The sequence below is a fragment of the Bombyx mori genome, chromosome 21 (genome assembly GCF_030269925.1).
Source record: "Bombyx mori chromosome 21, ASM3026992v2".
In the NCBI taxonomy this organism is placed as follows: domain Eukaryota; kingdom Metazoa; phylum Arthropoda; class Insecta; order Lepidoptera; family Bombycidae; genus Bombyx; species Bombyx mori.
In genome coordinates this window covers 9,894,839-9,919,714 of record NC_085127.1, presented here as the reverse complement: position 1 = coordinate 9,919,714, position 24,876 = coordinate 9,894,839, and the positions used below count along the sequence as shown (strand labels likewise).

At 34.1% G+C, this 24,876-nt stretch overlaps 1 protein-coding gene across 1 annotated transcript in view; it reads right to left on the bottom strand.

The window, feature by feature from the left end:
• The window catches only part of LOC101743696 (protein unc-13 homolog B), a 374,291-nt gene that overhangs the window by 219,940 nt on the left and 129,475 nt on the right, over positions 1 to 24,876 (bottom strand). The window lies entirely within an intron of this gene.

Here is a 24,876-nt window from a genome sequence, read left to right as displayed (position 1 = left end):
TTGCATTGTTTGTAAGCGAAATTGTATACTTGTATGTGAGTGTACTTTAATCTGAGCATTAAAAAAAAATGTGTGGTGTCGTGGGACACCGGATAGGAACGAAGTTCCTTATTATAAAAATATTAATTTTAAGTTCTATTCGGGGTATAAAGAAAATAAAACTGGAGATTTCGCAACAACCCACGGTCATTCGGTAACGTGCGAACTTATTGTGGTACACTTCATTCACGGTTGTTTGCCTAAGAGTTCGTGTATTGCGCAAACGAACGCTCTGAGATCGTGGTCACTGAATGATGAAAAAAATATGTTATTTTTTCTACGTTATTACAAAGTTAAGTAATACACTGTGTGCTTTACTAATTTTTACGTTATTACAAAGTTAACTCGTACACTGTGTGCATTACTAATAAAAAACTTACGTTACGGACGTTTTTTCCCGGTTAGGGTACCCCTCCGCATCGTCCCATAAGGAACTTCGTTCCAAAATCAAGCATTAAAAAGCATTTAAGAAAAACCTCTACACTAAATACCTCGTTTTAGGATAAAGATTACCCGTTACAGAATTTAGTGTAAGTAAATTTAGTACTTGAACAGTATTGAAAATCATGCAATTTGATTAAGTATTTTCGTTAATGGCGCGGAGGCAGATAAGCTATTCCTCTCATTTATAACACCCACTTTTAATGACGTATTAACGTTGATCTTCTCTATCTTCCTGTACGAGGTGGAGACTTGGTCTCTCAGGAAAAAGGAACGCAAAAAGATCGATGCCTTTGAAATGTATTGATGGAGAAAGCTGCTACGCATTCCTTGGACAGCTATGAGAACTAATGTCTCCATCCTCGAAGAGCTGAAGGTCACCAAGCGCCTGCTGACTACGTGCCAGAAAAGGGTTCTTTGGGCACGTAATGCGATCCCCATTGCACAGCCTGGAGAAACTCATAATTCTCGGACAAATGGAGGGGAAGCGCGCTAGAGAAAGAGCGCCAGCTAGATGGATGGACCAACTTAAGGAGGTGACTGGAGGCCAGATACAGGGAGCGGTACATATGGCGCAGAACCGGACCGAGTGGAGAAGATTGACATACGAATCACGATCCTCAGCATTGAACATTTGGAACGACCGGCAAAAAAACAATTTACTCATGTGTAGTGGTGGTAAGGCGTCTTATGAGCACGCATAAATACCACTGGCCTGTCTAGTTCTGCCACATAGCAGTAATGCGTTCTGGTTTGAAGGGTGGGGCAGCCTTTGTATTTACTATAGAAGTAAGACTTAGACTTACATGTTTCAAGGTAGCTGTATTAACATCCTTGATGCCTATGAGCTCAGATAAACATTTAATATCGGATAAGCCGTGAGATTGTTCACCGGTCTAAATAAAAAAATAACAACAAGAATTAGAACTTCAGATTTATAAATAACTAGCCGTACTCGCCCGCTTCGCTGGGCATTTAAAATTAACATTATTATTTATTGTCATTATTATTAGGGAGTCCAACACTCATATAAATATTAGCCTATCCATTAAGTACATGTATTTTCTACATGAATACCAAGTTTCAAGTCAATCGGATGGATGGTTCAGTAGTTATAACGGAACTTCCGTAAAAACCACTGTAGATTTATATATTAATATAGATATAGATGTTACTGGTAATACATATAGATGTTATCGGTGGTAGGACCTCTTGTGAGTCCGCGCGGGTAGGTACCACCACCCTGCCCATTTCTGCCGTGAAACAGTAATGCGTTTCGGTTTGAAAGATGGGGCAGCCGTTGTAACTATGCTGAGACCTTAGAACTTATATCTCAAGATGGGTGGCGCATTTACGTTGTAGATGTCTATGGGCTCCAGTAACCACTTAACACCAGGTGGGCTGTGAGCTCGTCCACTAATCTAACCAATAAAAGAAAAATACACAAGAATGTTACTATAAACGCAAAAATTAATCGTAACTTTCCAAAAGCTTCTTCAAAATATTTTCAATCCAGGACTTCGCACAGCCAGTACGGAATTATTATTAACAAACATAGTTTCAGCTTCCGAAGTTGAAGCAGAGTTTTGCTTCTGCTCGCAAACAACTATAGTTTTTACTGAAACCTTCTACAGAGAAACTGAGCAAGAATACCGTCGAATATTTGGCGTAGTTTCACTAAAGATATGAGGCCATCCTTGGAACTATTTTCCGGAATACAATGGAGGCCCGCTCATCATATTCTCCATCGAGATATTGAATATTAATGCGATGCCAGCTTCTTAAGGTTTTTCTTTTGCTTTTATAAATATTTTAAAATAAATAAAATTGTAAATATTTAAACACAGCCCACAAAATTACGGTTAGTATACTGTATCAATGATTATTATTTTGAAATTTGTTTCGGAGCTCAATATATTAGCTTCAATCAACACCTTAAGAAGCGAAGGAATAAACATTAATATGTCACTGTAGAGCTATCGTTTTGATTTTAGTTATGTTCCTAAACTGAAAAAAAAATGCTATAAAGAACAATAAGTTATTCTTGGTCAAGTAGTCATCGTATATGATTCTCTGTTCGAGAATATTATTATGCGTCTTCACTGCAAAAAAGTGATTGAAATATTCAAATCTATTTAATATTAACATCATTTGCTTTCAAAACTAGGAAAGAAAATCAGTCTGTTAGTCAGGAACATAAGATTGGATAAATTAATTAAATAACACGCAGAACCGTCTCAAACAATTCTATCAACTATATAATAACGCCTACAACCTACTTTTTTATTTATTTATTGCTTAGATGCTTCGACGAGTTCACAGCCCACCTGGTGTTAAGTGGTTACTGGAGCCCATAGACATCTACAATGTAAATGCGCCACCCCCCTTGAGATATAAGTTCTAAGGTCTCAAGTATAGTTACAACGGCTGCCCCACCCTTCAAACCGAAACGCATTACAGCTTCACGGCAGAAATAGGCGAGGCGGTGGTACCTACCCGTGCGGACTCACAAGAGGTCCTACCACCAGTAAAAAACCAAAGACAAGACCAAAAAAGTTACAATCCCCTTAATCGTATAACCGAAAAACCCATTTTATTACAGCAATTCAATTCGTTGAGTTTATACAATCTCGGACTGTCACTCAACTTAATTTACCTGTACAAGTTGACGATAAACAGCGAGTGAACCCAAATTTATTTTATTGCGCCGTAAACCTTTGTTATGCAACAGAAAAAGCTTAACGCTATTAAATTTTTAACGAATACGAGATGTTTTTGAAACACAACTCGTTTTACGTGATCCACGTAAATGAATCTTATACCTTTAAACGAGCAATTCTTGTATATTAATATATATATAATCTGAATCTCGGAAACGACTCCAACGATTTTCATAAAATTTAGTATACAGGGGATTTCGGGGGCGATAAATCGATCTAGCTACGAATTATTTTCAGAAAATGTTGTTTTAATCGTGTTTTAAATTTTCAACTTTATCGATTGACTCTTCCCGACGTCTATTGGTGAATAATAATACTATTAAGCTATTTCAGCAGATAGCGTTATTAAGCCACCCGAAGCCAATGAGTGTTTGGTTTAAGGTTAGACCAAGAAAATGAATTGTTTATTTATATTATTTGTGTCTTTTTCATATAAAATATATAAAAAATACCGAGCAAAGCTCTCTCATCGTCTAGTAACATATTACATGCGCACATATTGCGACCGAGAAATATGTAAATAATCGTGCCATCATTCTTATATACCAGCATCAATTACGTAATTGACAATGCTGTCGTAAATACGCGAATCGTGGGTACTACAGAAAACACTTCGCCTTAATGATATTTCTAAAGTTTTATAGACATTTCTTCCTCAAAATTCCAGGTATTATAATATCTAAATTTTTGATTATTTTTTTTGCTTAGATTGATGGACGAATTCACGACCCATCTGGTATTAAGTGGGTTCCGGAGCCCATAGACCACAACAACATAAATGCCGCCACACACCTTAAGACATGAGTTCTAAATCTCAGTTTTAATATCATATAATGTATATTATAAAATTAAAATTAATCCGTAATTAATTTTGGATTGAACGAATCCGAATTAAGATCGCTCGAAAGGAAATCGCGTTCAAGGCTACGAAATTTAAAAGTCTAATAACTTAATCAGTAAATTAACCTTTCCATTAAACTTTATCAAACTTTACACGGGCACTCCAGTTTTATGATCGGCTAGAGGTATTTTACATTTTGTTAATATTATTTTTCGTATATTTCGTAGGCACGTTGGCTGTTACAATACAGATTAGATTTTGACAATATGTCTCATTGGTGAATGATGACATTCACCTTGTGTCGACCGTTGGCTCCGGTGGTCATTTAACACCAAGCTTGGCACGAGCTCATCTGCACATATTCAGAAGGAATTGCATACTAGTGGTCCCCGCTGTAATCAAAATTCGACTGTAATTAATTGAAATTATAAGTTTGAACATTCTTATTGGTTCTATTGTCAACGTAATACTTCTTTAATCACAGATTTCGCCAAAACTACACTATAGACAAATAATGTTAAATACAAACAATATTAATCTATTCCCAATTTGACCACAGACTTTAAAAAATTACAAAAGTTTCACAATTGACAATTTACAAAGAGTGTATATTTTATACGTATGTGTTGTGTCAAATACACCGTAGTGTGTGTAATGTTTTTTTATTGATTTTATTTTTTTAAAAATATTAGCATTCTGCACTTCTTCTATATATTCTCTATAAGTGTGGGAAATTTCACACTTCTCCGTCCGGGAAATTTTCGTAAAAAAGGATACAAAATTTTTGCTACCCGCGTATTATATTAGATATTCCTTCGTAACATTAAAAGGTATATTTTATACCTAAACAGTAATGACAATGAGATTGTTAAGAGAGCTTTAACTGTGAATGTGGAAGGCTTTATAGGAAGAGGTAGACCTAAGAAAAAATTGATGGATTGCGTGAAAGACGATATGTGTAAGAGGGGAGTGAGCGAAAAAATTGTATATGATAGAGGAGTATGGAAGGAGAAAAGATGTTGCGCCTTCTCTCAGGACTGGGAGAAGGGAAAGAGAATGATGATGATACCTAAAAAGTACAAAATTATTGTCACTGGAATTTTAACGATCGCGAGGTTAAAAATAATTGTGCAATTCATTTTATTTCGAAAACGACCCTGCTAGTATCACATTATCCTAGACGTGTCCGTTAAAATTTAATATCATCATTAACGTTTGCGATAAATTCTCAATGTACGTGAAACCACATTCCCGCTAAAAGTACTTCCACATATAAAATTATGATTTAGGCACGTGACTCGGGTTGTAAAGGAGATTCCGACGTGAAATTTAGCGCTTCTAAACGTCTCGGTGCTGCCAGCATTTACTACGTACCTTCACACACAACATTATTTAGATTTACAACGATTCATGTACCTACCTACCTGAATAAATCTGTTGAGATCGTTTATTGTGAATTAGTGGCACAAGGTTACGTGATTCCTTTGTTGATACTGTTGATACTGATACTGATACTGATGTTGATACTGATGCGGACACGGATACTGATACTGATGCTGATACAGATACATATACAGATGCGGACGCTGATGCTGATGCTGATGCTGATGCTGATTCTGATGCTGATACCGATACTGATACTGATACTGATACTGATACTGATTTATTTATTTATTTAATAAATTGCACCAATAAAGTGATCATCAATACAAAACATTGACAAATTGACAAAAGTTTATGGCAGATGTCACCTCAATTATAGATGCAATCGACAGTGCATAACATCAAAAATAAAAATAAAATATACAGCTAAGATTTGAATACATTTCATTCATTGCTTAAGATTAATTTAATTGGGAGATGATCCGCGACAGATTTTTCCTGTAAGTAGTGAGACAATTAGAAAAAACATCTATTTCACTTAAAATAAGTTTAGCGCAATCGGACAACTCCGAAGGAACATTGACGGAGACCGCGCTACCGTGGACGTTATTGTAGTCCCAAAGGATTCTGTTTAAGGGAGAGTAAGCACCTAAATTCGAACGAGCGGGCTTTCTTATAAACGGTTTATACTTCTTCGTTCATGGTAGGTACTGATACTGACACTGTTGACTACTTTCTTGTCTACCTTTGCCCTGAAGCAATCATGTGTTGCGACTTAAACTGCGGTACAGTGAATGCTCAAATATTGTTGAGACGTCAATTTATGTCTCGACATGAGTGGTAAAGAGCACGTAGTTCTCCTGTAATTCTTTAACATCAGCTTAAGGGAACGCTACCAGTGATTCTGACAGACGAGGTCAAAGTTTAAATCATATTAAATGACTGAATTTGTCGTGGCTATAGTTAAGATACCCGGTGTAGCTATATCGGGCGATACGAATGTGCCGATGTTCAAATCCCGTAGGTGCCAATTTTGTTAATGAAAAACATTCTTAACACATGTTCACGGACGACTTCCATGATTAACAAACGATATCGTGTTGTAAAAAACAAATCTGCGAAAAATACTATTTGTGTAATTCCTAGAGGCAGTGAGTTAAAACTAAGCGAGCTCAGTTTCTGTGTAAACTAATGGAATAAGCAGGTCCCATTTTTACAATACTACACGATATTATTCCTTCATGTAAAAGTCAGCCGTGAGCATCTGTTAGATAAATATTCTCATAGAAAATTATGTAATTCCCTTTGCGATTTGAACCTCGGCATATTAGCATCGCTCGATGGGAATAAATACATCGGGAATCTTGATCGTCAGGCTTAAAGTAATGTATTGTAAATAACTAAAAACTATACAATTATTTACTCCTAAAAAACAAGCACAATGATGATTTTTATATTTAATCATAATATATTATACTAGCCGTACTCGCCCGCTTCGCTGAGCATTTAAAATTAACATTATTATTTATTGTCATTATTATTAGGGTATCCAACACTCATATAAATATTAGCCTATCCATTAAGCACATGAATTTTCTACGCGGATACCAAATTTCAAGTCAATAGGATGCATGGTTCAGTAGTTATAACGGAACATCCGTAAAAACCACTGTAGATTTATATATTAGTATAGATTTTACTTATAATATATAACGTTAAATTCCAAATAGGTCTCCAAAAACCGGAATGTAGTATTTTAATTGCAAAAAGATGCTTGATAAGAAATGGCTGTTATAACTTTATCAAAGAAGTTTTCCAAAATGTACTCCTTCACGTAGAAACTACTTTGGACATTACATAATTAACTGCAGTGAAGATATTGTGATTAATTGCTTGATAACGTTACAGATTTATTAGGCTAGCAATGTGAATGCAAATTAAACTAAATTAAATCGTTTCATGTAAATTATTATGAAATATGTGTAACTACTTTAGCTAACGTCTTTTTGAATAGAATAAGTCAAATAGTATGACTTAATAATTATAAATGAAATTATGTTCTCATGATCTTCAAACAAACGTGATCAATATCTCTACTCTTTGTTTCCTATTACACAAAAGAAACCGTATCTTTTGTTGTCAATGTTTTTCTCCACGACGTAGATTATCTCAAGTACTACAGACAAAAAATAATTACAGGAAAAAAACAAAGCAAAACTGCTAACGATATCCCAAGGCTTCAAGCAGCCAATAGTAAGTTTACCAAACGAATTACTCATCTATCTATTCTATTATATCTAATATATCAATTATAGATCTAGTTCATGCAATATTATATTAATACACGTCCCTTTATAATATTATTAAAGTTAATTTTATTATTAATGTGAAATATACGGATCTGATTGTGTCTAACTTAATCACGTAAAAAATGCTGGATGTAATGGCACAAAGATGGATTAATCAAGCCTGTATGAAGACATAAGATATTTTTATTATAGGAAATAACATAACCAGAGCTACGCCGACTGTATCTGCGATAGTAAACTCTCTTTATCCCGGGAAAATGCATCGTGCTTCATCTTTCTATATAGCTTGAGTTAATGTTTAAGTCATTACAAAGTAATATGTGTTACGAGCACTTAACACTTTTAAAGTTAGCGCATCCGACGGAATAATAGCGCGTCTATTTTAATGGACCGTACTGTTTATGGACTATTATGAAACATTGCAATGACCGGCAAATTTATACTTCATAATCTTGAGGTCTAACTCGTATTTTAATCTTATACCTTTAAACGAGCAATTTTTGTATATATATATAATCTGAATCTCGGAAACGGCTCCAACGATTTTCATAAAATTTAGTATACAGGGGATTTCGGGGGCGATAAATCGATCTAGCTACGATTTATTTTCAGAAAATTTTGTTTTATTCGTGTTTTTAATATTCAACTCTTTCCGACATCTATTGGCGATTAATAATACTATTTTTCTTAATTGAGGGCAACTAATCGCTTTAAAGACGAATCTCGACGAAAATCGAGCAAAGCTCGGTCATCACCTAGTTATAGTAAAACGTGGTCAAGCCGAAGGAGTTACAACGATTCTTCATAAAAATATTAGAAAAGATACTGACAAAACGTTAATTGTTTACTGACAATCACTTTATTAGAAATCGTTAATGTTTTCATGTCTCTAATTACCTTCTCAACTACCGACGGCTGCAAAGAAGGCGGTAGTAATAGTTTTTTTTGCTGCTCATGCGGTTAAACGATATCACGAGAGTGTTGTGAGACCATACGAGTATGGACCCACCACCCAGCCTATTTCTGACGTGAAGCAGTAATTCGTTTTGGCTAGAAGGGTGGGGCAGCCGGTGTCCAAAAAACTGAGACTTACTCTAATGTCTCAAGGTGGATTGACGTTGACGATGTCTATGGGCTCCGGTAGCCACTTAACATCAGGTGCGCCGATTGTTCGTCCGTCCGTGTAAGCTATAAAACAAAAATCCCTCTTACTTTCAACGTGATCGAGCGAGACGCGAGATTTTGACCTTTTTTAAATACAGCCATCTCTTTTTGTAGGGCATTTTCCTAAAATCGAAAAGTACAATCCTGAAACATCACCGTTGTTGTCTATATAACAGGATGAAATCAACCAGCTTACACCAAACAACCTTCCTCGTCCGTTGTATAAAGGAACAATATTGAACTTGTTCTATTGCAATGAAGCGAATGTACATTGTTTATTGCGACATTCTGTTTAAGATGCCGATATATATGTTTATTCTGTTTGTATTGGACATTTTACGTTAAAATAACCTTACTTTGACAATTTGTGTACTAAAGACTTTTCATATAGGGTCGCTTGAATGAATAAAGGTTAATGTAGATTACCGATTTCTTTTAATTTTTAAATGAAAATGAAAATTGAAATGATAATCTTTCATAAAAGAGATACAACTATTACCTCCGCATATATAAAACATTTATGATCAACAAGATGACACGAGATTTTCTGTAGACAGTAGTTATTTATTAGTCAATAGCTGCGAATCTAAAGGTGAAATCCTAATGGGAATGCTATTCTGATAATAATAAATAATAATAAATATTTACTAACAATCACGCCACGTTAACTGGTCCCGTGATAAGTTCGTAAAGAACTTGTGTTACAGGTACCAGATAACGGATATAAATGTAAGATTTTTATTATACACATACATATATTTAATATACATCCATAACCCTGGAAAAGACATTTATATTTATCATACAAATATCTTCCCTTGGCGGGATTCGAACCCGCGACCCCCTTGTGTAGTGACCATGTCACTTACCACTACACCAGACGGCCGTTAATGTATTCTAATTATTATTTTCGACTCCCTCGTTATTCAAATTATCCTTGTCAACTATGCTTCAGGATCCAGCTGTAAATATATACTTGTTTTTGTCTCGTTCGTGTATAAATATTTTCAGTATTCATACTAAAACATAAGGAAATCTAGACTCGGTATCATTGCGTGTAAAACAAAACTGTTGATGGATAGGATCATTTTTTTCCCTGAACTCGGATTTAAATAAAAAAACCTATTCATTTTGCTTATTACTGTCAAGAAAAATGCCAACAATCTAATATTTGTTTCAGTGTAATCCTTTTGAGGAAGTAAACAATTTTTTTTGTTACAATATCACATTCCTTTGTCGGAAAACACAAAATCCAATCGTCGATACGTAAAGGAAACTTCGAAAAAATAATAATGACTATCGCATCCCCTACAATAGATGACGGTTTCACAAAACTTCCGACAAATGAGGATTATTTTTAAATAATCTCTAAACAAAGAATATTCGTGTATGATTCAGTCATGTATTACTCATCAAACGTCAAACAAGATATCTGAGATCGGTGAGTTGTGACATCTATGAACCCAGATGATAAATCAACGCTTAGATAGGACATAAACTCCATACTAAAAAATGAAATTAAAGCTAACGTGGATTTATCAGAATACGTAGTCATTATGTATGACTCAAATAAAAAAAGGGTGCGTGTAATTATGTACGCGGGTAAGAAGTTATACTTTATTTTTATTTAATTTATTTCTTTTCTTTTATTTTAAATTTTAATCAATTTGAAAAAAAACCGATTAAACAACATCCTCAAGCACGCATATTGGACTTCCCTTTTCTTGACATCGTATAAATTCGGTAATTCTCGGTACGGTTCGGAAAGTTCACCTGCGGCTATATTCCGACTCGCCAAGTTACGTCGGTCGTATTGTAATGAGCGGTTTAGTGGGAAACTTCATCCTGTTAAATTTGAGTCACGGTGCGCGCGCATCGTAAAATTTCACTCTCATCAATTTTTCATAATGCGCCTAAAGAAGTATAACTTCAAAAATTTAAAGTTCTATTAAAATTTTCAATCGTATGTAATGTGCTGACTTGTAAAGTTAATATTATAAATAAAGTGAATACGTAGAATCTTAACACGAGACGCTACTTTCCATTGAGCGATAATGATAACGGGTAAAGCAAATTTTACCCATAGCTGTACCTATTAAAAAAAATCTAACAAATTATTACTAGGCTACCAATGGTGAGCATTATTTTATTTATTTTAAATGGACTCCTTACGAAATGTTAGCCTTATATCTCTACAAACTGATTAAGAAAATTAGAATATTTATTTTTTATTTCGGTTTTTGTTTAAAAACTTTTAATACAAGACGTAAGGGCATGCAATAGATTGAGAACTCAGAATAGTTCATAGACATTTACAGCGTAATAAAAAGTTAATGGCCTACGTGTAATTTATCATAAAAAATTATTATTTCACATTTTTAAGTAATTTTACAAAGTTAGATAACATCGACTCAAGGCTAAAGAAACACCAAATAGGTGTACTCGGAGGCTTAGGATGGGAATGAAAAAGTTGCAATTGAGTATGTTATAAAGCTACGAATATAGTTAATATAATACGTAGCCAGTATCTTGGGGACTGTGCCTCCTTCAAGCGCATTGGAAGATCTGTTCTACTGTGTGGGTTGATGTATGTTAAATTATATTGATTTGACTTTTTGTTAATAATATCGAGTTAAATAAATATTGGAATGGATGGGTTAATATAATATATTATTTATTTTTGTAAGGATATTAAAAAAGAATTTTTAACGGTTTTGTTTACAAAAATATCTTACTAACTTAAAAAGTTACGAACTAATTTGGTTATTTAAATTCTGATAATAAAAAAAAAAGAATATTCAGAATATAAAGATGCACGAATTATTCAAAAACATAATATGTATTGTATATCAAATAGTGATCGTCGTAGCGAAATGTGCTGTGGATTAATTTAAAAAAGAACGTAAAACTTAGTGGAAAAATACTTATGGGTTTTTATCACTGCTTCTTACAATCGCAAGTTCTTATATAAAATTCGCTAAGGTAACCCGCAGGACTCACAATGCGCCTTGATTTGTGACAGAGGCTTGACAACTCACCTTTGTGTGACGGCCCACATAAATCACGCTCTCTGAAGATTTGAGTGGACGTCTTCGCTATCTTTATGTAACAAATAAGCTGCAGCCGGAAAAATCTCGTCCTTTTTCCGTAATGTTTTGTGTTTATCTTACGCATTAAATTTTGGAAGTTTAGATTTAAATATTAACCTAACAATAATCAACAGTATTCTAACATAAAATTAACAAATCCTAAATCGGTTAGATGAAACGCAAGAAATATAATTTTTAAATTGAAACCTCAAAGTCGACCAATTTCCAATTTTGCAATTATTACATTAGGTATATTTAAAATATAAAAAATATTGTGTTGTTGTTTCAAAATAGTGAAAAAAAGACGAAATTAATGTTTTTTTTAATGCTTAGATGGGTGGACGAGCTCACAGCCCACCTGATGTTAAGTGGTTATCGGAGCCCATAAACATCTACAACGTAAATGCCGCCACCTTCAGACATGAGTTCTAAGGGCTCACTTTTAACAGCATACTGGAGCCGATAGACATCTACAACGTAAATGCGCCACCCACCTTGAAATATAAGTTCTAAGGTCTCAGTATAGTTACAACGGCTGCCCCACCCTTCAAACCGAAACGCATTACTACTTCACGGCAGAAATACCTAACCGTGCGGACTCACAAGAGGTCCTACCACCAGTAAAAATGTTCTTTTTGTGTATCGATTTAGTAGTTAATAGAGCAAATCAACCTTAGCAACTTATTGAGAAATTCTTGCTAGCCTTTAACTAGTTTGCGGGGCATGATAAAGGAAAGATCTTCGCGACTTGAACTATACTATATGCCAGCCTATCATGAAAATATCGCTAGCGCAATTCTGGTTATAGTCAAATATCTTACGATCTACAATAGAATGGGTAAAAGCATCGAGTTAATCTCAGTTTTATCTCAACTTCATTTGCTCTTAGCTAAACTGACGACCTCGTAAAAAGGGTTTTAGCCATTTCACAATAGAGCTCTGTTTATTAGCGGAGGAGTTAGTGTGGCCTGTCGGATTAACTGCAACGGGATAGTCGATATGACTTCCCGCGCTCGGAAATGCTTTTAGGATCGAGTTTAATCGAAAGTAAGATGGTAAACTAATGGTTTTGCGGTACATTTTAAAAGCGAATAGTCATGTTGAGACTCGGTACTCCAAGCTATTTTTATTTATTAATCGATTTTCTAGCGAGAAATTTAAACAAATGTAACTAGATACAAATATGTTAACTTTAAATCGGTAGATCTTAATAACGTACTTTAATTGGAAATTGACGAAAATTTTCAAACAAGTTACAACGCTTCAATTTATACATTTATGTACTTTAATATAATCAACTAAAGTTACAAGTTATTTGTATACCACAAAGGAGCTTACTTGTGATATAATCACGTCCATTATCTATTCCGTCTGCTGGAGGCTGTCGCCGCAGGTGTGAATATTATAACCAATCACCGTCCAAGACAGAGACAGTTCAGTAATATTACGTTGCAAAAGGTAATAATAGGTGGTTGGTCCAAGTTATAGGCTACTTATTCAAAACTATAACTAAATAATTTTATTCCTAAATAATGGTTTTCAGTATGTGAACAAAAACGAAAAAAAGTAATATTCTTATCTTTTTGGTATTTGAAAATCTAAATTTTAGTGTAAATGCTTACTTGAATAAAATGTAAATCATAAAATCAAAAATGTAAAAGAAACAGCAAATTATGTAACGGAAAAATGTGCACGTTGCAATAGATATGCTACAGGAGATATACCGAGGTGGGTTGACATCAGACAGGCGGCTGGTCGTAAGACTGTTGCGAAATCCTTATGCAGCATGATAGGTGGACAAGTAGAGCCGACTCCACATAATGTGGGGTAAAGGGAGGAAGAAGAAGAAGGTTTTCAGTATATGTCAGAATTAATAGTCACATAGCCTTATTAATAGTGAAATAGTGATTTTTTCTAAATACAACAAGATAATATGAAATCTCTTCTACTTTTATTACATAAAATTTTATACATTAATAATTCTAATACTGGTACGCCGGTAAGAATAACGCCATCTGTCATCAAATAGCAGAAACGAATATCAAAAGAACTAGTAATATCGATAACGCTCGAGAAGTGTAACGCCATTTATTGTTAAATAGCGGAAACACATGTCGAAACGACTCGTCCTACCGGGAATGTTCTCGATAATTGTAGACTTGTCGTGTCGACTATAAACGCGTTGCAGAGATGACACGAAGGCAGTTAGTAATCGGATATACTCGAAGCGAAACAGCGAATGGATCACCTGAAGTGAAGCGGAAGAAGTGTATTGCGAATTGTAAAGTGTTTTAAGTGTTAAATAGAATATTATTTGTACTTCGGTGAAAGTTTTATTTATCCCGAGCCCCAACACGTAACAATACTAATAAATTAAATTACTACGATACAGAAATAAAAAATATGTACATTGAGGAAACAATAAACCATGCACAAAAATTTTAATTTTAAGCTGAGATGTTTCCGAAGTGAAGCCATTGAACAATTTTTTTAAATCACTATTTTTTTCAAGCTTCTTAAAGTCTGTAACTTGGAACATACCTTAATGTATTGTTGGGGGAAAATAATGAATTATTTCCCCTGAAATTTGTCTACCTGTCTACATCGTTCGACCGTTCGACGCTTATTTTCAGCAACGCAATTACAGTGGCTTTTTATTTACTGGACTTTTATACGATCAAAATTGTAATAAATAAATTGACTTTTACAATTGCTTGAAGTCGTTTGTTCCCTTTGAAGTTTCGTCTCCCAAAAACGATTATATTCGACTAATCGTAGTATTGTGTTTTTCCAAATATCCATATATACCAGCTTAGAGGTCCGTGGTGATCACAAAATCAAAAACATTCGAAGCCTCATTATACCTATATTTAATGAAATTAACATAATAAACCTGTGATTAGCACTTTCACTGCCATATATCACTATCATTCTGACTAATTCTGCCGCGAAGCCGTCATGCTTTCTGGCTTGAAAGGTGGGACAACCGTTGTACAATACAATTGAAAGTTCAATCTCATATCTCAAGGTGGGAGGTGGAATTCCCGTAATGACGTCTATGGGCTCCAATACTATTTAACACCAGCCATACTTTGAGTCCCTCTGGTTTAGAAGAGGAATTAAAATTGTACTCTGTAATTAACTGTCATAGGGAATTAATAAGACTAGAGGTCTCGCAGTAATCGAAATTCGACTATTATAATTAATTGGAATTGTAAGTTTGTACACTAATAGGATTGTATTTTACACTTCTATAATCACAAATTTCGCCAAGACTACACTATAAAAAATATTTACAAAGAAACAATATTTAATCTATTCTCAATTTGACAACAGACGTCAAGAACAAAAGTTTGAAAATAATTGGTATGCATGCGTGTGTGCGTCAAATACATGGTATGTAGGGTGTGTACTGTTTTCTTTATTGATTTAATGTATCTTTTATGAATTATTTTAAAAAAATATTTGCATTGTGCACTTCTTCTCTATATTCTCTATAAGTGTGGAAAATTTCATACTCCTCCGTCCGCGCAATTTCCGTAAAAAAAAGGGATACAAAGTTTTTGCTTCACGTATTAATATATAGATAAACTAACATCAATTTCGATCAACTGTAAACCTACAGTGAATCTAATTATTTTATTATTCAAGAAATTAACTCACATAGCCACTTGCGGAACAAACGTACGGTTATTCTATATGTGTACCTACCTACATTCAGTTGTTATAATCATACATATTATGATATTCAGTTTATGAACGCGAAATAGCAGCGTTTAACGGAAACTGCTTGCTATTTGAATAATTTTACCGTTTCGACTGATAAACAGTGAAGGAATATGGAATAATATGATAATTGATATCAATTTTGGTTACGTTGTCATAGTAATAACTCGTTTTCGCTAATGTTGAATTACTTCTGATAGACTTTTTTTTTATTGCTGAGACGTGTGGACGAGCTCACAGCCCACCTGGTGTTAAGTGGTTACTGGAGCCCATAGACATTTACAACGTAAATGCGCCACCCCCCTTTGCATATAAGTTCTAAGGTCTCAGTATAGTTACAACGGCTGCCCCACCCTTCAGACCGAAACGCATTACTGCTTCACGGCAGAAATAGGCGGGGTGGTGGTACCTACCCGTGCGGACCCACATGAGGTCCTACCACCAGTAAAGTTACCACCATAAAAAATAAAGTTTTTTGAACTGTATTCCCGGTTTTTATGTTCAATTGAAGATTTGTACAGTAACTATCGGAAACGTGTTCCGGATACAGTCATTTCTTTTATTCGATAAACAAACTGAGATGCTAGCGGTTTAGTTCAAGGCTGGTTGAGGCGATCGTTGTACTTACCTCGCTTCTGTGGTAATCTACCCTGTTTATACATTTTAAGAAAATAATCTTTATAGTTTTTGTTAAATAATTGTCATAGCACCGCATGTTGTTACTATAAATTATTGTCATGTACTGCACGATCTGAATTAATTATAATTATTTTAATGTTCTCATTTAAGTGAATTTATGTAATTATTTTGAAAATAAAGAATATCTTTAACCCGAAGTTTAATGAAATTTTCCGTTGAATAGAATATAGGGTACAAAGTTGACAATCACAATTGTAGTTCTCGTACTTAAGCATTTAAACAGTGGAAAATGTTACGAAAGTACCTACGTGAATTACAACAATACCTTATTTAACTTGTCCTGACGTTGAACACAACAAAACAGTTGTAATGTGTTTAAAACAAAACAAATTTACTCCTAGTACGTAATAAAATTCTATAAATGTTTTTAGAGTAATAAGGTTGAATATAATTGTTTGCGACTTTTCTTATTGTAAATTTAATAATTACAATGATTAATAAATATGTATGGGACAATTTTTAAATGAACACTTACGTCAATAGCTAATCTATATAACATAACTTAGAAGAAATATAAAAAATGGGTAAAAACCAGATGTGTGATAAAGATGTGTCTTAAACTTCATAAGCTTGGTTGGTATCTAAAACCACGACCCTATTTAAATCGCTTTGCTTTCTAGGAATGCACCTTCTTCTCTACCTATTGGCCGGTAGCCTAAGGGGGTATTCTATCCACGCGCGAACTAGTAGGTGAGCTCACGGGCTCAACCAGAAACAATTTGCTAACACTAGCAAGAGGAGTACTTCTCGGAATCTACCACCGGATCGGAATCGCGATGTTCTTCCCTGTAATTGAGGCAGAACACAGATTGAGCTAACTCTTTGTCGCTCTTTTAAAAATAACTCGTATTGTCCTTCCACTAGTAATATATTTGCTTTGCTAGAAATCTAAATAAATAAATAAACTTTAGAAATCAATCCCAACGAATCAGAAAAATAATTGAGATCAAATTTAGTGAGAGGCTTATTTTGCAATCAAAAATCATTCGTATTTAATCTCAATTACTTATTGCAATCGAGGTGGAGCATCGCTGCGTTCGTTCGTCCAATATTAATCCAATCCACGTCGTTTTTATAGAGCGAAACCGAATTTGCATACTTGACTCGGAATCAACGTGCCGATTTTATGTACACAAAATTCGATAGCAGAAGTTCGTTTTATTGTAACTTTGTTAACGCAGAAAATTGCAGAGAATTTTTATGAAGTTCAAATTAATGAAATAAAAAATCCTTTTTTTTCTCTACCAATAGATAGGCAATAGATAGGCTTACGAAGCAAAACAGTTTAATTTTTATATTGCCCTGAATATATTTGAGCGCTAAGAGTAATAAAAAAAAATTGTAAATTTAATTATTTAATTTATTTATTACACTTCATATAAAATTTACATTTGCGAACTTCATGCTTAAGGCATTGTCTACCAGTCAACCAAAAGTAGTGCAGACTAAATAATGGTAGGTGTAATTATCATTATTTATTTATATATTGCTTAGATAGTTGGACGAGCTCACAGCCCACCTGGTGTTAAGCGGTTACTGGAGCCCATAGACATATACAACGTAAATGCGAACCTCACCTTGAGATATAAGTTCTAAGGTCTCAGTATAGTTACATGAAATTAATATTAAATTACAAATACACATATACAGAAATACATACATACAATGCATAATTATAAATATATATATATATGTACATATACATACAAATACATAAACACATATACTATATATATGTAGGTATTATAATAATATATTAGACAAAATCAAGTGAATTTCTTGAAGTCAAATGGAACCAGCATAATCTTTAAATTTGCGTAATTTCTAATTAGAGTAATGTATTGACCTCATAAAGATATTTTCCTAACCCGTTTGAGGACCCGGTCAGCCATTATGCAATGGAATTGTGACTCTCATGCTTCAAGAGTGACGGCATTTACATTGTGAAGATGTCTAAGAGCTCCGTTAGGAATAAAATTTCAAATTAACCGAGATTCGGTCTAGCCAAAATATCCACTAGAAGTCTCATTTGAATTTATTTTAAGTACCAAAGCAAACAGCATTCAAATTGGTTTGTGAAAGTATGTTCACTTTTCGGCATTGAAAAATATTGGTCTTAGCTTTTAATTATTCTTATTTTAATATTTAATTTAATTCTTATTATTTTAATATTTAATTAAATTTTCATTGCCGACACTTTAACGCTAAAATATAATATCAAATATCAAACAAACAAGTATTCGGCCTATTTTCACATTAAGATCCCGGCATATGGTTCTCTCATCTTATTTAGTCAGAGCACGTAACGGCAATTTTCGATGGGTTCCATAAAAATAAAGTTATTGGATAGGTCTCATAAACCACGAATATTCTCAAGCTAAGCAAAAAAATATCCATCATATCACCCTCTTTTTTTGTCATGAAAATAAAAAATAATTAAATAGGTTATAAAAGATATTTATGACACAACACGAACAATTTGAAAAAGTATCAACTAGTTTGACTATGCCTAATAGTTACGCTAGCTTATCTAAATTAATTTAGTTATTTTTTTTGCTATTGAAGTTTTTATTTTACACTTTCTTCTTCTCTCTCCGCCATCTTCTTCCGTTCGTTCGCACGATACGTCACGAGAAGATGGTAGAATAAAAATTAGGGCGGTTATTGCAAACGCGATACTCTTATAATACAACTATTTATATTTCGGTATGAAATCATTCGCCAGACAACCACAGCTACCGACAGAACTCAACACATAAGTTGAAGTGACAATGGACTGGTCATATCTGTCCAGGAACTGATAGCCGTTGGAATACACGAGTTCTGGAGTGCAGACCACCGGCCCGCAACCGCCTTGCAATTTAGCTACCGAAAACTCTAAGGACTCAAGTTTCCTTAGCAATTGATACCATAAAACATACATACATACACATACACACATACACATTTGGAGTCGTCGTGGCCGAAAGGATAAGACGTCTGGTGCATTCGTGTTGAGCGATGCAACGGTATTCGAATCCTGCAGGCGGATACTGCGTTTCAGTTTGAAGGGTGGGGTAGCCGTTGTAACTATACTGATACCTTAGAACTTATATCTCAATGTGGGTGGCACATTTACGTTGCAGATGTCTATGGGCTCCAGTAACCACTTCACACTGGCTGTGAGCTCGTCCATCCATCGAAGCAATAAAAAAACATACATCACCCATGGATAACAGGTACGTCTTAATTTAAATAAGTATTTCACAAAAAATGTACTCAAAATGGGACTTGGTGTTACGTTAAATGTTGTTCGTAAAATAATTATGTTCAAATAAATATCATCACAACAAACAAACTTAAATAGGCAATAATCTACTAATCATTATTTTCAATGTATTGATAAATTTCTGTTCAATTATTTTAGAAAAGTATGCAACGATAAACATAGAGACCTACATTAAAACCTTACAATCCCATCTATTTCACATGAGAAAATAACATTGTTTTATTTCCTAAAATCACTCGTAGTCAATTCTGTCCCAATTTGTTCGACATCAACTATTGAGTTGATCTACTAAGTCCCAAGAGATTAAAAGACGTGACTTGTTCAAACTTTCTTACGAAACAACTACTAGTACCTTCGTTGACTTTTATTCTATGAGTTTTTATTGACGGATCAATACACGGTGAGTATCCCCCTGACAATTTTCGAAATAAGAATCACCATTGCATAAAAGGTATTTCTCTGAAATGTCTCTTTAATATTTTATTTGAAATAAACCTGTTTAATACTATGAGATTGTGTCGAAAGCGTTACTAGTGCTCACAGCGTGTGTTTTCATGAAATTCGTAAAGATTTTAATCTAACAATGAAAGATTTTGATATTTTTATTATTTTCGTTCTAGTGTAATTATTTAGAAGTCATCAGTAAAGGATGAGTACAGTCTTCAAAATAATGAAAAGTGCTGATCACGGCCTGGATTTATCAGTTAATAGTTTAGAAAGGGCTAATGAAGTACCCTTGAAAAAGTATATTTTTAGTAATTTACTTTCAATAATACACTTTCAACAAATGATAATAAACATTTTAATTAATTCTTAGTAGACAACATCTTAGCTGAATGAAGACCATGAATGATAATGCTGTCACATCAAACAAGTTTCTATCGCTAACAAATTTCACGAGCAAATTTTAGTTTAAAATAGCCACAAAATTGACTTAATATTACAAATTGATATCTTTAGTAAGGAAAATAAATAAATAAATCTTTAAAGGTACGATAAATGGGACTTAAATCAACCATTAAAAATACTAACCCATCGAGAACTTCGTATCTTGGTACCTTATACGATCTACCGACAAATGTATTAGTGCATAATTCTTTCGAACCATGAACAGTCGGAGGGTTTATATTGGTTTTTGTTTTCTTGGTAAATAAAAGTCTGTCAACTATATCCAATCTAATTGTTTACTACCTTGTATAATAAAACATTCTCACTCAATAACGTAACAAGTAAGTGTCTCTGTGCTATTTTCAGTAGTTTTACATAAATTTTATACTGGAGATTTCAAGCGACTGCTATAACCAATGTAGTAAGAACAAAAACTATTGTATCAAATAAAAGAGTACAACAGCATTTTAAATCTTAAAAGACTCGAAGTCTGAAAACTAATATTCCATAACAAAGCTACATTTACGATTTACTTCATAACGTTACGTTACAAACTCAATTTCGAATCGAAATGAAAACCCAAATCACGAAAACTACACTTCTATAATACACAATAATAGGTTTAAGCTATTGCATAGATTTTATCGCGGGCTTTGAGCGCGGCGACTGAATCCAGAAATTCCGTAACGAAAATAACCTGATACTCACACTACGCCTACTATGTAGCTCGCGTTCAACACATTCACACGTTGCGCTTGTGTAGTGTTTGTAAATAAGCGCGTGGCGTGACGTCACACTGCATGCGCATCATGAAAAGTCTGCCCATCTCTCTCTCGTGCGGTCCAGCTTATGAGTGTGAAGGGGACAGTTAATGTTTTGCTTTTATTAATGTTTAATATAGCGTGGTCTTGTTTTATTATTGTTTTAATATTAAATTATCATTGTGTAATTATAAATGCATAAGTTGATAAAATGCTATGCAATAGTTTGACCGCGGCAGTTCCCAAGTGCCACACGTGTTTTTTTTTCATGCGAGAAGATTTATAACATTACGCTATTTTTTAGTATCCGTTGGGAGTAAATTATTCAGCCAACAAATAAATAAATTATTCAAAACATTCTGCGGCTCTAAACGAACGTCAAAGGACTTTTAAATACTTTTTTATCATCGGCGTTCATGGTGAATTTCGATTTCGTGAAAACGCTTCCAGTTAAAATGAACGCAAATTTTATTCTAAATGCACAATTATAAATTAACTTTTTATTCAATTTTTTAGTCTTTCTCAGCTATCTTTTTTTTTATTGCTTAGATGAATGATGTTAAGTGGTTACTGGAGCCCATAGACATCTACAACGTAAATGCGCCACCCACCTTGAGATATAAGTCCTAAAGTCTCAGTATAGTTACAACGACTGCCCCACCCTTCAAACCGAAACGCATTACTGCTTCACGGCAGAAATAGGCAGGGTGGTACCCACCCGCGCGGACTCACAAGATGTCCTACCACCAGTAATTACGTAAATTATAATTTTGCGGGCTTGATTTTTAATACACAATGTTATTCGTCACTGTGGAAGTCAATCATGAACATTTATTAACTACGTATTTCAATTTCATTAGAAAAATTGGTACCCACCTGCGAGATTCGAACACCGGTGCATCACTAGATACGAATGCACCGGACGTTTTGGGCCACGACGACTTCAAATAGATAAGTTATCAACGTTACAAACGCTTTTGACGGGTTTTACTACAGTTTTATGGCTGTAGCATATAATTATCACAAACTCACAAAAACTAAAAATCTCATCCAATAAATAATAGTGTTTATAAGTTTTTATTAAAAACGAAACAAAACTGCCACATTGCTTTTTAGAAATTTAAAAGTGTTGTCTTACGTTCTTACTTTAGATTCATATTTTAATATTATTTTCTCCGTGGCAACAGTTGTCTTGGGAGCCGTTTTATGATAAAACTTTTCCATCATAACTTTAAGAATATATTTATACATTTTTATTTTATGAAAGTTTAACGTAAAAGATTCCTTTTTTTTTGTATTTTTATTTCGAACAATTAATGAAAATTGCATCGCAACTAGTTGGGTAAACATTTTTTATCCGCAATCTAGAGTTTTGAAGAAAAATTTTGATATCTTCAGTATCAGAGAAGTGGAAAGACACGTTACAAATTCCAATCAAAGAACCAAAACCTAAAATTTAGGCAAGCGAAATACTTTATAAAATCTTAATTAAAAAATCCCAAATTAAATTTGAAGAATTAGCCACTCATGGCCAATCAGACATGAGCTTTAAATTTTTTTTTTTTTTAATAGACCACTTAATCCAGTCAGTTCCAAGCCCTTGTATTTAAAGACAGTAAAATTATTTAATCGAAGCTCGTTTAAAATTAATTTGAAAAACCAATTTTAATTGTTCATGCTATACAGACGAGCTAACTATTTAATTATTCAACATCGATACTACCACTAATGAGATTAACAATAATTACTTAAGCCTTAATTACTCGCACGTAGATTAAGCTCTCTTGCATTAGGGTAATCTTCCACGGGCGTACATAAGCGATATGCGATGAATATCTAATTTATTTTCAACACAACGATTAAAAGAGAGCGCGTTAGGCAAAATAACATCATTTGCGACATATTTTTGTGGTTTTGTATTAAAACAAAAACGACAAGAATCCCAAAATTTACTTGCATTAAGAAGTAGTAGAGCTGTGTTACATAGAAATGCACGTATATTAAAATTTGAGTACGGTCAAGGAATTCGCAATGTAAATTTGTAAACATTCCACGTTTAACGATCCCACATAAGGTATTTCTGCTGTGTTATGTGTGCTCAACACTTTATAAGCACACACACTTTTTATATAGTTATTTGAAATAAATAAAAAACACCTGAATCGTCTTAATTTTTTAGTTTGAATCACGTAATTACTGGTGGTAGGACCTCTGTGAGTCGGCACGGGTAATTACCACCACCCTGCGTATTTCTGCCGTGAAGCAGTAATGCGTTTCGGTTTGAAGGGTGGGGCAGCCGTTGTAACTATACTGAGACCTTATATCTCAAGGTGGGTGGCGCATTTACGTTGTGGATGTCTATGGGCTCCTGTAACCACTTAACACCAGGTGGGCTGTGAGCTCGTCCACCCATAAAAGCAATAAAAAAAAAAATATAATACGTGACCGGTTTCCAATTAATGTGAATTAAATAATATTCAGTTTTATAAAATTACTAGCGACTCGCCCTCACTTCGCTTCGGAAACATTAAATTTAGTTATTGATAGCAGAGTCCAACGATGTCACACGCGGTTATTGTCGTACCGCGGGTGACGCCGCGGCGCGAAGCTAGTCTAAAAAAAGTAGCCTAAGTTACTCCTTATATCGTCAGCTACCTATAAGTGAAAGTCTCCTCAAAATCGGTCCAGCCGTTCCAGAGATTAGCCGGAACAAACAGACGCACAGACAGACAGACAAACAAAATTTAAAAAAATGTTATTTTGGTGTATATATTCATATGCATGTAGTAAAAAACGATTATTTCAATATTACAAACAGACACTCCAATTTTATTTATGTTTATACATGTATAGATTACGTCATAATTGCGAGTCTTAACTCCTCCCTTTGATAGTGGAAGTGAGACATAATTGAGTGTTCGTTCCGCTTGTGAACAAGGGTGTTTAATGCGTAATTCGTCTTTGATAATCCATCTGTCAGGATAATGTTATTAATAGCGCTATATACGAAATCACACATTGAGCTAACTAATATTTATTTTGTATTTATTTACATCTAGATAGGAGCAAGGAATATTTTATGTTACTGTAAATTGAATTAAATGTAAATGATTACTTATTTCTGCCGTGAAGTAGTAATGCGTTTCGGTTTGAAGGGTGGGGCAGCCGTTGTGACTATACTGAGACCTTAGAACTTATATCTCAAGGTGTGTGGCGCATTTACGTTGTAGATGTCTATGGCTTCAGTAACCACTTAAGACCAGATGGGCTGTGAGCTCGTGCACACGTCTAAGCAATAAAAAAAATATTAAGTTTGCAAATTGGTTTTAAGCGTTGTCTCAAATAAAATGAATAATTAGTCTTGATAAAAATGTCAACAATACACAAGACTGTTACGTGAATTAAAAACAAAACCACGATATAGAACAGCTTCCCGAAAAATCCGCTGAGAAAATTGCTTTTCATTTGTTACAACTAACGCCATCTATTTTAAGTCAAAGAAACGCTTGCGTAGAAGGTAGAACCCTTTCATGGCTACGCCGCTGTTT